General features: G+C 44.3%; 1 protein-coding gene across 7 annotated transcripts in view; it reads left to right on the plus strand.

The window, feature by feature from the left end:
* PTPRU (protein tyrosine phosphatase receptor type U) overlaps positions 1 to 19169 on the plus strand; it is a 360572-nt gene that overhangs the window by 106684 nt on the left and 234719 nt on the right. The gene's annotated exons all lie outside the window — the stretch shown is intronic.

Genomic DNA, 19169 nt, shown 5'->3' on the forward strand with positions numbered 1-19169 from the left:
ATCCTGCCGCCGCACTATCACATTCCCATTCATTTTGTGGGGATAAAAGAAGGGGGAAGTTTTTTCTCTCTTCCTCTTTTTGTCACCCCAGTGTACTGGATAACAGCAGACCAAGGTACAGGAGATGACTGTGAAATATGTAGTTCTCCCAACGGTTACTGCTGTTGGTTTTGATCCCAGCTGGAGAAGAATCTGGGGGCTTTAAAAGCCCACCTATTATTTCAGGGAACCTGTGGCCCTGCAGATGTTCCTGAACCACAACTCCCATCAGCCCCAGCAAGCATGGCCAATGTGTGAGGATGATGGGAGATGTAGCAACATCTGGAAGGCCTAATGTTCCACACAGATGGCTCATTTAAAGTGGGCTTTTAAAAAACAACACAACCATGATAAGTGCATTTACAAGCCTGGCTCCAGAGGACTTTGGCGGCAACTGCAGTGATCCCCCAAAGGTAATATTGGAGATTAAAGTGAAGCAGTGATTCATCATGAAAAAGGAAGTGTTCCCATTAATAAGGGATAGTTGGAACACTTCTGCTTCTTACTGAAAGGTGGATCCTCCTGTCTTTAAAAGACGAGAGCTCCAGTTGCACAGCTTCACTTCCTTCTGTCTAATGTTAGCCAAGTGTGGGAGGGAAGGAGCATGCCCTTGCATGGAGCAGAAATCTAATCTACTCGCAGATTACTGTATCTCTTCTTGGCTCTGCCAAAGGTGTATGTTAGCCAGGCTCATTAATGGATGTTTTACACTGCAAATAGCCCATATGTGATTCCTTGGCCCACATCTTAGTCTCTCTCTCTCTCGCTCCCCACCCCCCTTTCTCCCCGCCTCTCTCCTGTACTAGCAAATACCAACATGAGCTAAGCAGCTGAAATTGGGTCTGCTGGAGCAGTAGCAATACAACACTGATCTATTTTCTAGTCCAGATGTACAAGGATGCTATTCATCAGGGGTGGGGAAGAAATGAAAGCTGAAGCAAGAGTTCCATCCCCAACTGGGACCCTAGATTAGGGTGGCCCTGTCTCCTCCTTTACAGTTAGAGTTGCCAGACCTCCAGGTCTGACCTAAAGTCTCCAAGTGGCAGGTGTCAAGCTTCAATCTCCAGGTGACCAAGAGTACCTTAAAAAATATGAAGAAGAATTGGCATGCAGCTTGAATTGGCTGCAAATTATAGCATAGACACTGGGCAGGGGAGGTCTGCCTTCCTCTGATTCCTTCTCCCAATTAACCTCCATCTCCAGGGCCTACCTGGTGACATCATCAAGGACTTCCCCTCACAACATCACAAGAGGCAGTCCCCAGGCTCAGATTTCGGTCTTGAAATATCAGGGTCTGGGATGTTCCCGACTTAGCAACCTTAAGGACAGTCCTCTATTTGAAGGGCTGTCCAGTTCATGGTTACATATGAGCTACAAATTTAAAACATTATTATATTCCTTTAAACTGTCATGAGTTCACCCAAAGAATCCTGGAAACTTCATTTGTTAAGGCTGCTGAGAGTTGTTAGGAGATCCCCTATTCCCCTCACTATGAGAGGAAGATGATTTCATCCTCATTGCAGTTAGAAACTGGAGGTTAGGCAAGAGGGATGCCAGGCTATCTCCTTTCTGTATATCCCTGAACCCCTAGAAGCAGGTCTTTCCTTTTCCTCTGTGGAGCTGTTGGCAGCCATCTTGAGAAGTCTGTTTTGGTACTATTGCAAGTGGAACAAAGGGAACTTTTCCGCATTGTGGCTAGCAAGACCAACCAAACTGCAAAAGGGAATTTTTGGAATTGGGAGAGAACCCGCTAGAAGAGATTCTGTTGCAAGAGAGATAACGTTTAAGAGGACAGTAACATTTGAGTGTGGCATTTGTGTAGAATCTATCTATAAATCATATGATCAAGACAGGATATTGCTTGGCGCCTGTGTGCTACATGCCATTTGCTTTCGCATCAGTCCTTTGCTGCGAGTCCCTCCAGGGACCCTGAATAAAGAACCTTGATTTGAAAATATATAGAAGCAGAGCAATGTTTTGTAAAGGGTTACACAAGCTGCTTGGAACTTTTACTGGGGAGAAGTGACAGCCAAGCGAGGCCTTGGCTCCTGGACTGATGATAAGGATGTGAAAAGCATCACTGATAAGAAGCAGAGAAGATCATCTTCAGCTGGCAGAGCAGATGGTGAATCCATAACATACGTGGGTGGTTTTGAAAAGATGCTGATATGAAATGTGCCAGCGTGTGCTGTGTAGACAGACGTGTTGGTCACAGGCGATGGCAAATTGTAGGGACACCACCTGGGCTGGATTAAGACCTTTAGAGCTTAATGAAATTTCACACTGATGAAATTCTGTCATGCAACCCCCCCCATGTAATTTAAAACAAAAACTAAACTTTTTTTATTGTTTGTTAATCTATGTTAGTAGGATTCCCCCTAGATCAGGTGAGGATATAGGAGCCAACTCCTAGGGGCCAAGGTCCCTTTAGCTTCCCAATGAAATATTTGAGGGGGTTGTGCCCCTGCAAAGTTGATGGGAATTGCCATGGAATTCTACTCAGTATTGAGCCAGAGCAGAACTCCAATGTATAGTTAGCGGAGTAAAAAGTTAGACATGTTGCAGGATTCCCAAAAAATAGACCAGAGGCAATTATATTTCATCCAGCAGAGCTTAACTGCTACTGAAGGCAAATGAGCATAATGGTCACTAATCCTATACAGTGGTACCTCGGGTTACATATGCTTTAGGTTACATACTCTTCAGGTTACAGACTCTGCTAACCCAGAAATATTGCCTCGGGTTAAGAACTTTGCTTCAGGATGAGAACAGAAATCGTGCAGCGGCGCAGGGGCAGCAGGAGGCCCCATTAGCTAAAGTGGGGCTTCAGGTTAAGAACAGTTTCAGGTTAAGAACAGACCTCCAGAACGAATTAAGTTCTTAACCCGAGGTACCACTTTATAACAAAGTTCTAGTTTTTCCCATGTTGACTACATTGATTGCTTTTAAAAATACCCCTGGACTTGATGTGAGTAAGACAGCAAGCAGATGGGGGGCGTGACTGAGGGCAGACCAAGGTTGGTATGGCAGTGACTCATTTCCCCTAATGTACCAGCTTCTGATGATGATGATATTATTTGTACCCTTCCCATCTGACTAGGTTCCCCCAGCCACTCTGGGCAGTTTCCAGCAAATATGAAAGCATAATAAAACATCAAACATTAAAAACTTCTAGACTGTTGAGTGTCTAGATATGAGACAACCAGAATAACTCTGAAGTGGTGGTCATATATGCTGTGCATAGATGTGTTGACAACAGAACACACAGTAATCCCATATACGTGTATGCCATTGGCCTGGTTCGCACATTATGGTAGCCAAGCTATGTCTTATTGGCACAGTGTGAACATGCTAGCTCCTAAAGAGGTGTTGTCACTCACTTTGAAGTACAGCAGCTAAACCAAGGTTTGGCTTAATGTGTTGTCCAAAACTGAGGATTGTGGTTAAGCTCTTTCCTCCTTAACCACAGTCTGTAGCCAGTAACAATCTTGGCTACAGCTCATGCTTTCTTTTCTTTTCTTTAATGGCACAAACTCTGAGACAATCATTTTTTGGGGAAAAAACCAGGCAGCTTTAGAAAATACAAGGCATAAGGCTTTCTGAGTAGCAATCAAAGGAGAGAAGCCACAAAAATAGATGTTCTGCGTAACAATAGAAAAATGCAATAAGAAGGGACTACAAATCAAAGCAGAATCAATAATCAAGTACACATCTGACATATATCACAGCACTGAAAACAAATGGGGTGCAGAAGAAATAACTGAAGTTCCTCAAGAATATGTCCATGAAATACTGAAGGAGGTGAGCTTCGCTTTACCATTTGAGGCCTTAAATTGAAGATACCCATGCATTTTCTTCTGACAGGAAGGTAGCAAATTCATTAAACTGGAGATTTTAAAATGGAGGATTGAGTCCTTAAATGGGAGATTTCCATGCATTTTCTTCTGACAGTAGGCAAAGTAGTCTTCCGCTTGAATGGAGCAAGGTCACCCTCTGGTCTTCTGTGGTGGAGTCCATACCCTCCAACATTTCTCCGTTGAAAATAGAGACATCCCTTCCAACATTCCCCTGATGAAAATGGGGATGTCCCCTAAAATAGGGACGTCCTAAGGAAAAATTGAACATTCTGAAATCAAATCAGAAATAGTGATGGCATCTGTAAATCCAGGACTGTCCCTGGGGAAAGGGGGCACTTGGAAGGTCTGGAAGTCCTCTGAGTCAGAGGATAGCAATGAGACATCATCAGGCTGAGTGACACCCGGTCCCAGTGGCTTGTTTTATGAAGTGCTTCTGGAGCTGGACATGTGCCGCTTATGATTCAGAGTCCTTGACTCCATGGTCACAACTAAGGGCATAGGAGAATTCCAGTGAAAACAGAAGTGGAAATTGCCAGTGTTCACTGATTTATCCCACATGCAGATTGGAAATCAATCCATCAAATATGACTGGTATTCGCTTCTGCTTTTGCTTTCAGTTTGCACACAATACATAATTCTTATATCCCTCCATTGCAATGAAATGAATTGAATGGGGTAGAATAATATAGAGACATCGTGATTTGTCATTTATGGAATTAATTCAGTAAATTACATACGTGATGTAATTTTTGCCACAGCAGACACTGAGCTGAATAATATAGTTTTTGATGGAAGATGGAACTGCAGCAGAGTAGAAACATTTCTGCATGTGACAGATACAGGAAGAAATGTGTGACAATGCCTTCTTACACCTGCAGTCGGAACATCGAAGTCGCAGCTCTGTAGAATCCCTGGGTCCCACACCTTTTACAATAGCAGTCTTGGGGACCAACTAAGTTTGTTATTGGTATGAGCTTTCGTGAGCATGCGCACTTCTTCAGGGACGCGGGTGGCGCTGTGGCTTAAACCACAGAGCCTAGGGCTTGCCGATCAGAAGGTTGGTGGTTCGAATCCCCGCGACGGGGTGAGCTCCTGTTGCTCAGTCCCATCTCCTGCCCACCTAGCAGTTCGAAAGCACGTCAAAGTGCAAGTAGATAAATAGGTACCGCTCTGGCGGGAAGGTAAACGGCGTTTCCATGTGCTGGTCTGGTTCGCCAGAAGCAGCTTAGTCATGCTGGCCACATGACCCAGAAGCTGTACGCCGGCTCCTTCGGCCAATAAAGCGAGATGAGCACCGCAAGCCCAGAGTCGGTCACGACTGGACCTAATGGTCAGGGGTCCCTTTACCTTTAAGATGCTACTGGAAGGAATTTTTTTGTTTGTTTCAACTACGGCAGACCAACACTGCTACCTACCTGTAACTAGTCTTGGGGAGTCTGACTTGGTACATTGCATTCGCTTGGACCCAGCATTTACTGGGTGACCCACATTGGGGCACAGGCTACTCCTATGTGTGTGCTTATGTATTTTTCTGTATATATCAGGACTGCTATATTCCATTGGTTCAGTGGGCCAGAGTGATGTATTTAAAAAACTCTTTGAATCACCTTTAAATGTGGCCCGATGAATCATGCAGCTGATATTTTCTAAACAATATATTTTTTAATTAAAGTGTTTATAAAAACTGCAGCTGGGAAGCACCACTTTAAAAGAATTGCTGACGCACAGGAAGGAAAGCCTCTTCTAAGCTGATGCCTGCGATGGCACATTTGTATGTCATCTGAAAACAAAGAAAAGCTTCCTGCTTTGGAAATACTTTTTCCCATCTGCAAACTTAAATCAACAATTGAATGGATTAAGTGGCAAGCAGTACAATCCTATATATGTCTGCTCAGAAATAAATCCCATTGATTATAATGATGCTTACTCGTGGGTAAATGAATACAAGATTACAGCCTTAAATTTGTATGGTCAATTTGCACCATTTAAAAAAGTTACGTTGCAGATTCTCTCTCAGGGCAGAAAGAGATTCTGCAACTTACAAAATAACCATTCAAGTTACGCTCATCTGTTTTTTATTTTTATTTATTAAATTTGAATACCGCCCTATACCTATAGACCTCAGGGTGCTTCACAGCATGAAATCACAATATATAAAAAAACAGAAAATACATAATAAAAAGGAAGAAAACCCAATAACCCCCAACTTCCACAACACATTTTAAAAGGGCACTGGATGTCAATCAGCCAAAGGCTTGGTTAAAGTGGAATGTTTTCACCTGGCACCTAAAGGTGTATAATGAAGGTACCGGGTGGGGAGAGCATTCCCCAAACAGGGAGCCACCACAGAAAAGGCCTGTTCTCATGTTGCTGCCCTGTGAACCTCTTGCGGAGGAGCCACACAAAGAAGTTTCTCCCGTCGTTATTTTCCTGAAATTGCAAGCAATGTTGCCATTCACTGCGTTCTCTTCTGCATTGTTATTTAGCGCCTGTTTTTTCTCCCAATCCTCCTGAAAAAAAGCTCAACAACTCTTGCACCTCCCCCCCCCCCAAATCTGAACAACTCTGGTGGTGGCAAACTCCCCCCTAAAAAAACCTCAACAACTTTGGGCAATTCTCCCCCCCACTTCCAGCTAGCTGCCACCTTCCACCTACCCACCCCACGCATGCTCCTCTTCCCATTTCTTACTGGGTAGATCACTTCTTTTGTTAAAAGTCTTAACAATCTCTGCCGACCATCCCTTCCCATCTTTCCCAAACTATGGGCCTCCAAGTGGTTACTGCCTTGTATGTGATTATATATGTGATACTGTGACAGTGATACAAATGACACAATTCCACTCCCTGAGGAATGTCAAGGGGTTGGGCGCAACCATCAGATACGCCACTGCAATGTCTCCTTCAATTTTATTCAAAGTTATAGGTGTTAATGGAGCCAAGCTTGGAGAGGCCATGGCTGCGCTCAAAATGAAGCTGAAATAGGCAGAGCAATTTGTTCAAAATCAATATCTCAGATTGAAAAAGGGCACAAGGCTGAATTTCCTCATTCATGAGAGGAAGCAAATACAGTATATGAAGCTGAATCTCAAATGGGGAAAAAATCATTCTGCATCTCATACCTTTCTTGCATTTTTTTGGGTAAAAAACACACATTTTTACCTGAAGAAGACATGTCTGTACTAGAGCTTCCTGTCTTTCTGGAAACAAAGATCTCTTAACATTGCTTCCCCTATATTCAGTCTGCACAACTTGTCCCATCCAAGCAAAGGAGCAGATGATATGGGGATAGAGGCAGTGGCAGAGCTTCATGCTCTGGCACTGGGGGGGGGGCGGAGAGCAGGTGGGGGCGGGGCTGGCGCACCACCCTGGGGGCGTGGTATGTGACCTGGGGCTTTGGCACGCCGCCTGCAGGTGCGTGGAGCCCAGCGCGGGCGGGGAGCAGCTGGGATGGCATCCCACTGGGATCGTGCTGCCGGGGGCGGTGCGCTCCCCCCACACTCCTCTTCCTCCGCCAGTGCATAGAGGGACCAATGCTCTGGAAATGGTATATGGCAGCTTCCCGTGTTCCTATATAATTGCTCCATAAACAACTCTAATAGGAAGGAAAGGCATTTTGCTTGGTGGGGGTCCTATCTAGGTGTTGCCCACCACTGATGGGCAACTTCAAGGCCCCCAATTTCCCTTCTTAGGGGTCTTTATTTTTAACCTGGATCTGGACCAGATAACTCTTCAAGCAGAGCACTTGTCTTCAGCTGGTGGGTTGGGACCCATTTCTGGGTTCTGGCCTGATCCAGGGTGGGTTGCAACAGGAGCACTACCAATAAGTGGCAAAAGATGAATGAATTATTCTTATATATTTATTTATAAGATTCAAGGTGGCTTACGAGAAGGTATTAGCTGCTGCTGGAAGGACAGCAAGGAGGGAGCCAGTTGACCTTCTTTGGAGAGAGATTTATCTGATGGGTCCCTCACTGAATATTTGATTTAAAGGTGGGTCCTAGGTCTGGAAAAAGCTGAAGACTACTGAAATAGAGGGTGTCCTCTAAAGCAAGACACAGGGGCACCCTAGAAATTGCAGGAGGACAGAGCAAACTGCTGTGGAAAGGTGGTGAACTGAATTTAAGATTGGAAAAATGAGAAGCCGAGAGAAGCTGAGACGGACCGATTTGTCCATCCCCAATAGTGGACCTGACTTGGCCACATTCATCTCTAATTGTGCAGTCTGTGTGGGCCTCTCCATTTTCTTTTTATGTGCTTGTCTTCAGCTTTCATTCTCACGTGAAATAGAATCGATCCTTCTAAGGAGCTGAAATTGCTCTCAGCATCAGTTTTCCTGCTCCTAATCAGAGAGGATACAGCAGAGATACAGCTCGGTTTTATGATCACTTTTTTTTTACTTTTATTGCCTCATTTCCTGTGTGTTTTTAAAAATACACATGGCTTAGAAATGTGAATTATTAAGTGACATATAAATGTCCTAAATAAACACATCAATGCGGGGAAGGAGATGGCTCAGAGTAGCATGGAACGTTCCAGTAAAGGCAAGGGAAGTTTCAGGTGGCAAAGAGGCATTATAGTTTGTTGACTCTGTGGTTGTCTTGCTCTGTTATTAAGATACTTCTTTGTTTTAGTTATCTTCTCTGAAACATGATCTGAGCAAGCAGAAGGAGCCCAAAACAAACAAACAAGCAAACAATGCACTTCCTATGTTTGCAGAATGAATATATGATCACTTTTCAGAGTTCCGTGTTAGCATTTTTAGGAAAGTGGGAAAAAGAATATAGATGAAAAACCTGGAACATAATGAAAGTTATGCTTGTAAGGTGATTTAGCAACTAACTCCACCCCCAAATATACTTCCTGTCTTAGTTCATTAGCTCATTTGTTATTTGTGCCTCAGGCGCATAAAGAGGGTGATTCTTACCTTTCATAATATAATGGCTTCCGATATTATTAACTGTCATTATACAGCTGTGATCATGTTAAATTAATTGGGACAATGGCTTATTGTATTGAGGGTTGCATCCGAGACCCTCAGAAACCTGAGATATAGGGGCAGCCCCTGCTCTTGTCACAGGGGAAGCCCCTAGTAATGTTAATGGGGCATTGAGTATTGCTTGACTGATCACTTAATTTCTATACCACTTAATATATTTAAGTGCTGTATAAAAAAGCAACAACAGACAACTGAAAACAAAATATTATAAAACCACACAGTTACAGATAAGGTCACATTAATACAAATTTACTAATCTGTATAAATCAACATTGTCATTCGGACACACCTTCCCCTCTCAGCCTCTTGGTCTCCACCCAGGGTCCAAACAAACTCTCAGCTCACCCACAAAAATCTCACACCAAGAAAAGTTCCTGGAAATAGTGGATATCACCCTAGTCTCTCAATCTATACTTGGTTTGTATGGGTAGGCCCAAGGCGGCTGGTACTCCCACAGCTGTGTCCCATTTAGCTGCAGTCTCTGCACCCAGTTCCAGGTGCAGCATGTTTGTTGGGCATGTCCAGGAGATGGAGGTTAATTGGGAGAGGAGAAGATAGCATGGCACAACTCCTGCTCCCCCGCCAAGAGTGTTTATGCTATAATTTGCAACCAGCTCCTGCTGGGCTAAAGCTTTTTATTATTATTTATAATATTATTAAAGGCACTCTCAAACACTTGGAAATTCAAGCCTTCCACCTGACACCTAGAGGGAGCCAGGAAAACCTGGAGAGTTCAGGTCAGACCTGGAGGTATGGCAACCCTAACTGTACTAGCTTGGCAGCCATATGTGACTGTGCTGGTGTGGAAGCCAGTGGCTGTGTGACTTGCTTACAAAATTGAACAAGAAAGAAAATAAAGAGTAGGCAGTGCCAAAAGTAACCAAGAGGAGTTCTTTCCCCCCAACTTTAGAGGTTTATTTACATCAAGATCACAGCTGCAAAGGGAAGGGCTAAATGTCGCCTCCCATTCTGTGGTCCCAGTAAAAAAATCTGTGTCCCCCCATGCCTATTTAAAAACCCAGGCGTGGCTACTCATTGCAGTATTAAGGTAACATCTGCCTTGGCCCTAGGACAGAGCGGAACCCTAGAACAAGGATTGTCCTCAAAGAGCTGTTCTGTGTGGTTGCTTTAAATTAACACAGTAAGTTTCTCTCTCTCACTGTGTACACACCAAGAATCCTGGGAACTATAGTTTACCCCCATGGGGCTACAGTTCACAGCACCCTTAACGAACTACAGTTTGCAGGATTCTTTGGGGAAAGTTATATGCCTTATATGTTTAGTGTGTATGCAGCTTCTTTCTCTTTGTGTTGATAGCTGGCTTTGTTTTGTTTTGTTGTTGTAACATACAGTGAAAAGCAGGTGAGATACCTAACAGCAGATGCTGTGGTCCAGTTATGGATCACATGGCCAAATCCTGCAGCATACAGGTGGGAGGTGTGAAATCATGTGTTCGAATACTGACCATACTTTAAAAAGTCGCTGCCTATAGCATGCCAGGAAGAGGGTGAGGTTAGAACCACATTGTCTCACGCTGTCCCATATGCAAGGTGTTTTAGGATACTGAGGTATACTCAGTTGGAATGTCCCTTATCTTCATTTGGAAATGGTATAGTTCCAAGAGGACTGTATAAGGTCATTCATCTGTAATTCTCTTTTGGCTCAAAGTGATGCGGCTACAAGCTCTGCAATTCCTGGCAACACCTTTTAGCGGCTTGGTTGGTTCAGTGTTTGGTTTGCTGGGCCAAATACCCCCACCCCCGAGCTGCATTAGGAGTAGGCCAAAGCCTTCTTTTATTGGTAGAGGATGATTGTCTGAGCTTTTGTGAAAGGCCAGGAATGAAAATTTAATCACAGTTGTGAAAGGTTACCTGGATTTGCTTTAGTGGGTTGTCATTTATGTGGAGCTGTTCAGTCTGTCAGCTCTGGGCGGGGGCGACACAGCAAAGAGAGGGGAAGTGATGACAGGAAGTCTAGGATGCTCATGAAGCCGGCAGCCATCTTGGAGACCTAGCGGGGCTTAATGTGTTTAAAAGGTGTAAAAATCAAATAGAGTTGCTTCTCCTCCTCCTCCTTCTTCAAAAACTAGCCCTATTTCCATGACAGACAAAAACTGAACACAGAGGCACAGAATTTTTGTAACTCCCAACCATTTAACAAAAAAAGTAGGTATCTATTTGCAATAGCTTCGGACATTTGTATTATGTTATTAGCACGGAGACCAATTATGCATCCTTCCCACCAATATACAGATTTGTGTGTAAGATTTACAGGTGCTAATTTGTATGTCTTGCTGCAAATTCAGAAGTAATTACTATAAATTAGATAATTACCATAACTTAATTGCGCAAGAGTACTCTCTGACAAATAGGGTGGCCACTTACAGATCGCCAAAATAAAAAGGACAAAATGTGGTCACATATGCATATGCTAATACATACAGAGAACTGCCAATTAGAAACAGATCACCGTAGCGGGGAACTCTGACACCAGGTGACCTATGTTTGGATGCTAACTTTTGATGTGCTCCTTGTGGTGTCCCTTCTTAGGATTATTTATCTTAAACTGGGCTTCATCTCATATGCACTATACGTTTGAAGCAGTCTCATAATACTAGGGTTGCCATATTTCACAAGGTGAAAAAAGTTGAGGGTTTTATTTGGCAAAGTTGTTGAACTTTGTTGAACTTTTTTTTTTTTTTGCAAGATCTAAGAAAGAAGAAGTTTTTGAGCTGTTTTTAAGGATATTTGCCAAAATCTACACTTCCAACATGGGTTGCCATACATCCAGATTTTCCTGGACATTTAAGCAATTTCTGCTCGGACACTGTTTCTGATGGTTGAATCCTGGCAGTGTCTGGGCAATTCCAGATGTATGGCAACCCTACATAACTCTTTAAACATTCATGGCTTCCCCCAAAGAATCCTGGGAATGGTAGCTTGTTATTGGGTCCTCATACAGCTGCAATGCCCAGAGTGGTTTAACAATCTTTCCCTTTCTGCAGGGGACTCTGGGAATTGCTAGTTTACACAAACCACGGTTTTCAGTTGTGGTTTCCAAACAAAACATTCGCCTGGTTCTTATGTAACAGCAAACCACAGTTTGCTGTAAAAGAGGGAGCCAAGGAGGGAATTGGAGAGCAAGAGGAAGGGGTGGGGAGAGATGCCATTGCAATGTTTGCTTGTGTAGTGCTAAACCATGCCAGTTAGTATATGCACATTGGTTTTCCTGTTGTTAGGTGTTGTTACAGATCTTGTATCCAGAGATCTTGTTTCCTGTTGTTAGGTGTTGTTAGAGAGTTGTATCCAGCTAACTGCAATCCTTACCATGTCCTATTTAATTCAGTCGGGCTTACTCCCAAGTAAGTGTGTGTGGGAGGGTAGGAGTGGAGCCTAAGCCATACTTAGACTCATCTGTATTAATGAAAATGACTTAAAATCATTCATTTCAACGGGTCTTTGCTGAGGATGATTCAGTTGAATATTACACATTGTAGCTGTTTTTCTGGAAACGCCAATATTCAGCAGTGGGCAAAAAAACCCAATTATGTCAGGGGAGGTAGTACACAAAATGTTGCCAACACCCCTGTGTAGTGAAAATGGTTGTTTATAACTGCACCTTCTGTATTGGTGCCTTGGAACATTTTCTATACATGAAGCTTAAATTGGCTGTGAGTCTCTCTGCTGTCATTTGTTAACTTCCAAACAATGTAGAAGAGAAAGCAAAATGATATTTCTGGTGACTGTAGGTGTTAAATTCATGTTGCAAAGCAGATGAAAACAAGAGCGCCGCTTTGTAAAAATGCCTTTTGATTTGTTTCTTCTCCTTTCACCTTTGTACGACCCTGATCTTGGGAGGAGTCAATGGCAGAGAATCTGCTTTGAATGCAGACCAGCCCAGATCTAATCCCAAGCATCTCCAGTTAGGATAATTGGATAGCAGGTGATGGAGAAAGCCCTGGGGAATTGCTACCAGCCAGAATAGAATAGGCTAAACGGAGAAATACAGTGGTACCTCGCAAGACGAATGCCTCGCAAGACAAAAAACTCGCTAGACGAAAGGGTTTTTGGTTTTTTGAGTTGATTCTCAAGACGATTTTCCCTATGTGCTTGCTTCGCAAGACGGAAACGTCTTGCAAGTTTGTTTCCTTTTTCTTAACACCGTTAATACAGTTGCGACTTGACTTCGAGGAGCAACTCATAGAGCGCGGTGTGGTAGCCTTTTTTGAGGTTTTTAAAGACTTTGGTGATTTTTGAAGCTTTTCCAAAACTTTCCCGACACCGTGCTTCACAAGACGAAAAAAATCGCAAGACGACAAAACTCGCGGAATGAATTAATTTTGTCTTGCGAGGCACCACTGTATTTTGATCTAGCACAGGACAGCTGCCTGTGTTCTTATGACCATCATTGGTGTCATGGCTGGGCAGTGGGCAACAGACTAAGGTGAGCCAGAAACCAGGAACCGTGGGACAATCAGGGGCAAAGAGCAAGTCCAAAACTAAGGACAAGCCAGGAGGCAGGCTTCAGGAAGAAGCCTGAAGGTCAGGGTCAAAGAAAAGTAGTAGAGCATCTGCTTTGCATGCAGAAGGTCCCAGGTTCAATCCCTGGCATCTACAGGAAGGGCTGGGAATACCCCCTGTCTGAAACCCTGACGGACCATTGATGGTACTGCAAGGCTGGACTACTGCAGTGTGCTCTGTTTGGGGCTGCCCTTAAAGCTGGTTTGGAAACTGCAGCTTGAGCAGAATGTGGTGGATAGGCTGCTGAGTGCGGCAGCCTATCCTGAATATATTTCGCCAGTCCTGAAGGAACTTGGTCGACGAATTGCTGCAACATTGAGGACTGCTTTTTTGTTGTTGTTTAGTCATTTAGTCGTGTCCGACTCTTCGTGACCCCATGGACCAGAGCACGCCAGGCACTCCTGTCTTCCACTGCCTCCCGCAGTTTGGTCAAACTCATGCTGGTAGCTTCAAGAACACTATCCAACCATCTCGTCCTCTGTCCCCTTCTCTTTGTGCCCTCCATCTTTCCCAACATCAGGTTCTTTTCCAGGGAGTCTTCTCTTCTCATGAGGTGGCCAAATTATTGGAGTCTCAGCTTCAGCATCTATCCTTCCAGTGAGCACTCAGGGCTGATTTCCTTCAGAATGGATAGGTTTGATCTTCTTGCAGTCCATGGGACTCTCAAGAGTCTCCTCCAGCACCATAATTCAAAAGCATCAATTCTTCGGTGATCAGCCTTCTTTATGGTCCAGCTCTCACTTCTATACATCACTACTGGGAAAACCATAGCTTTAACTATACGGACCTTTGTTGGCAAGGTTATGTCTCTGCTTTTTAAGATGCTGTCTAGGTTTGTCATTGCTTTTCTCCCAAGAAGCAGGCGTCTTTTAATTTTGTGGCTGCTTTTTTACTGGGTCTAATTGCCCAGGTTATCTTATTGGAAACTGCCCCTTTATCTGTCTTCCTGCTGCCTCACTGCCTCACTCTATCATTTATCCTGGCCTGCTTCCACTGCATCCCAACATTTGCAATTCTTTACACTTTCCAAGAAAGCACGAGAAGGCTTGCACGGAGAGACTTGCTTGCTCAAGGCCATTTTGGAAGGCGCTCTTGCCTGTGAGGCAGTGCGGCCTGCCACATCCCAGCAAACAAAGCCCTTTTCAGAGTAAAGAGGTTCACGTGGTCCAATTAACGAGGGCATTGAGCTTCCCTCAAGCATGGGAGCACTTTAAAAGGATGCTCGATACAAAGAGAAGGAGAAGAAAACTGAAAAAGCCCATGGAACATTTCCCATGGTGCATTAGCTTAAACAGAAAGGGTTTAAGTGTGTAATTAACTCTGAAGCAAGAGGCCCACAGACTAAACAGATCAAAAAGCACCAGGCAGACTCCTGGGCAGCCATCCATATTCCCGAGTTACTGTGGAGTATTTAATTAGGCCTCTCTGGCACCACTGGGTCATTTTGTGTGTGTTCCTTTCTCCTCCTATTTCTCCTTCTTTTTCCTTCCTGCACCATCCCAGAGGGCTTAGCAAGAGTCTCCTTTCTTCTGCATTAAATGTGCAACATATTGGACTGGATTTGAAAAAGTATATACCCAGAATGCTCCTTTATGTGTGTTGGAGGGGGGAGCACACCTCCACCTGCCAAAACAAGCAGCTGCCCACGCTCTACCAGGCAGGTTCAAGTTTCTTGTATTTGTTTACAAGGCCTTTAACAATATGGGTCCAAGATACTGCCTGATCCCTTATATCTCTGTCTGATCACTGAGGTCTTATGGCCTTTTGGGTAGAAGGTTCCCAGGTTTGGGAACTAGGCAGGGTAGCCCATTCAGGTTGAGTTGCCTTCCCTTTAAAGGTGCAGGTATGTAATCTGGAGGTCACTGTGAGTGGTCCCCCATAGATGGGCAGCTTATATCTACTGGGAGCCATGCATCTGGTATTGTGGTCCAAATTTGATGGAACTTCCTTCCAGCTGAAGTCACCCCTGCTGAACTTCTGTTGCTGACTGAATACGTTGTTGTTGTTGTTGTTGTTGTTGTTGTTGTTGTTGTTGTTGTTGTTGTTGTTGTTGTCCTTCCTTCCTTCCTTCCTTCCTTCCTTCCTTCCTTCCTTCCTTCCTTCCTTCCTCCCTCCCTCCCTCCCTTCCTCCCTTCCCTCCTTTCTCCCTTCCTTTCTCCCTTTCTTTCTTTCTTTCTTTCTTTCTTTCTTTCTTCTCCTCCAGCAGGCATTATAACTGAATTCTGATTTCATAGATATAACTCATTTAAATTTTCATTGCATCGAGTTTCTTGTGCACTGCTTACAGGCGATTATAATTAAGCAGTATATAAAATTGTTGCAACAAATAAATAAATACATTTCTGAGAGCGCCTCTAGACTGTCAGAGTTTTATAGAAGGGATTCAAATGCATGCTGGGTGATGTAGCTTTGTGCAATTAAAGTGTCCCGAAAGTGCAACACATCCACTTTTTAAAAAAGAAAGGGACCTTTTGTGGTTAAGAAAGTGATGGGAAAATGCATTGAAAAATGTTTGATGATTAATGGGCGCACACCACAATAAAGCAGAATGAACGCTACTTAGATGGCTTTAAAAGAGGACTGGATAAACTTGAGAAGAAGGCTGTTGATGGCTACAGGCCATGATGGCTATGTTCTGCCTCCACAACTGGAGGAAGCCGTGTTTTCAAATAGCAGTTGCTACCTGTCAGGGAACTGCCATCGGCTCAGAGGCGAGAAATAGAAGGGCAGTTGTGTTATAGGGAGCCTCCGACAATCTTGAGAAGCAGTTCCTCTTCCAGGGAGGAGGAAAGCCCCACCTCCAGTGGAGAAGAGGTGCAAGGACTAGGGGATGCTAGTGAGAGCCTCAACACCGCTCCTGAGCAAGCTGGAGAGGAGGTAAGCTCGCCTTTGCCATCGCCCACCCTGCGCAGTAGTCTGAGGCGCAGGGAGGGGCGGAAACGGTTGGGGGTAATGAAACTTTTATGTTGGGGGAGGTACAAAAAAAAAACCACTCCCGGATTCTGCTAGCGATTGAGCCAGACATGAACTTATGATGCTCTTCACTGTAAATAGTTTGCACCAAAACAAAGCCTGTAAAAGACAGGTTGGAGTCCTGCCTGGTTACTCTCGAGCAACCGCAACAGACCTCTGACACTACCCATAGGCATCCGGTTGACCCTTGTGAGAATAGGATGCTGGGACTAGATAGGCAGTTGGCCTTATTCAGCAGGCATTTCTTAAGTTCTCAATGTCATATAATAATGTACCACATAATTCGGAGACATCGGACTTTTGAAGGATTGCTGCCTTTTGGTTTGCGAATTGTTTCAAGAAGTTTGAATTTGAGAGTCTGGAACTTCTTCTCCATCCCTAACACGCCTGCATGGAAAGGGCTTCTATGCTGCAACGTGGGACCCAAAAGACAATGGCAAGCGTAGCATAGGCCATGTGAGAGCACTTTGGGCAGGAATGGAGTTGAATTACTGTATCTATTGCTTTCCTAACTCAGCAGTTCCATTCCGTGTTTCCCTCACTGAGGTTGATCACACAGAAGCCATTAGTACCCCTGTTTGCCTAACTGCTTGCCAAAGGTAGCTACTGGTTGACAGTGTTATTTTTTCAGCCTCTATTTAAAGCACAGTTTAGTCCTTGGAGTGTCCTAGAGTGGATTAGCACTCCTATAGCAGTTCCTAACTATGTATGTAGCAGCAACCCACAGTGCATTGCAAAACTGCCTTCTGTACAGGGCCTGCTTAGAGACTGGCATTAGCAGCCTGCCATGCTAGGCTGAGACGTGGGCCATTAGTCTTTGCTTCTGAAAATATGCCTGTCCTTGTACACTAGCCTGGTTCCTTTTGATCAAGAGAATGTTCCTGGCTTGGAAAAGGGATGTGGCGGGCAGCTGTGGGGACAGTCTTCTGGTACCCGCCCAAGGTGGCACTCAAGACAGAAAAGTTAATTTCTACTTGCTACTCATGTGACCTCTGGCACGTCGCTTTTTCCTGTTCCATGCTGGGTCTTGCCAGGGGCAGCCTGGAAATGGACAAGATCAAGGTAGCAGGTCAGGATGTGAGCTGGATGCACGATAGACTGGAAACCAGACTCACTGATAGGCAAGGAATGTTGCTTTGGCACTAGTCTAGCAAATGACTGACGGTTTAGGTCAGGGATGGGGAACCTGTTTGCCTTTCAAAGCCTTGGTTGTGTGTGTTGATCGCGCCATGGATGGCTTCAGAAGAAGATTAAACAAATTCATGGAGAATAAGGCTATGATTGCCTGCTTACCATGGTGGCTATTCTCTGCTAAGTATATACATGCCAGTGAATACTTTCTTTATCCTGAGCAAACCGTTTTTTATGACTGGCTTTTCGGACTGATGAAGCGTGTAGCGAAACCTGTAATATATCCGGAGAACAGGTCTCCTTTTGCCCACTTGCGGTATTCTCACCAGGGTGGTGGTTTTGATTTGCCTTCCTGTGATTGATCCATGCATACGGCTTTGTGTTTCCAACTCAAGACCCATTGAAGAACATCTCATCCAGTTCAATCTTTGAAAAACAGCTTTGTAAAACCTTTTCACATGCTACTTGTTGAATGGTTCATTTATCCAGTCTGTATAATGTTTACTGCACATGTAACTTGTTAAGGTAGAGTTATACATTTATCCACTCCATGTTTCCAGTATCTCCAGGCTTTGTCTTGCACATGGGACCTTAGTATGCTTGTTGTTTGAATGGTTACAAGTCTCTATTCTATCTCTATTCTAGCTATTATTCTAGTAAATTTGGTTTTATACTTGTAAGCCAGTTTGTGGTGGTGGTGGTGTTTTGTTGGCTGTTCTCTGCTTTTCATGGCTGGAGGCGGTCATACCTTTGAATAACAGTTGCTGTAAAACCACAGGAGAGGAGAGTGCTCTTGTGCTCAGATCCTGCGTCTTCACACAGGCATCTGGTTGGCCACTGTGAGATCAGGATGCTGCACTAGATGAGCCACAGGCCTGATTCAGTGAGCACAAATTTCTGGCCATGCCCTCCATGCGCTTTGTGCAATAGCACTCTGCATCTTCGCTATGCCCATCTGACAAAGGAGCGGTTTTCAAAGCTGCTTTTATTTGGGGGGGGGGGCGGGGAGGGGTATACAGATGACGGTCAAATTTGTCATTAAGATAAAGCAGCCTATGCGGAGCTTGGATCCTCTTTTGGAGACCGATGGCAGAGCGAGAAAAGACCGAAGGCCTTGTGCATAAAACGCAATACCACTAAACCTGTCGAGAGGGAGGAGATGGATTGGCCCAGACAGCTGTGTCTGTGGGGCGACGAAATAACCCCTTCCACGTAATTGCATTTTAAGCTTCTGCTGGTCACCAGTCAAAATTGTTTTATTATGGCAGGATATTAGGACAAATGGCAGGCTTTGGTAAATTTTTGAAATAGAGGTGGAAGACTTTCCCTCTTCTCCTTCTTCGCTGAAGATGGCTTAGGAGGCAAGGAAGAGAGATGATTACCTTCCTGGAAAAACTTTTTTTAGACAATGAAATGCTTGTGGCCCTATCTCAGAAAGACTGCACTTTAGACTTAAGGGTATTTGTGGATGTGTGTGGGGGGACAGTTAGCTCTGATTTCAGCTGAGCATAGGTGTAAAACATAGGTGATTAACCTGTGGCCCTAGGGCTCCAAACGACCCTCAATCCAATTTCATTTAACCCTTGACTAGAGATGTAAGAAAGCATCGTTTTCCATTCCACTTTGTATTCATCACTTGCAGGGCTGTTTCTG

This window comes from Podarcis liolepis, assembly GCF_965112155.1.
Source record: "Podarcis liolepis genome assembly, chromosome: 7".
Classification (NCBI taxonomy): Eukaryota; Metazoa; Chordata; class Lepidosauria; order Squamata; family Lacertidae; genus Podarcis; species Podarcis liolepis.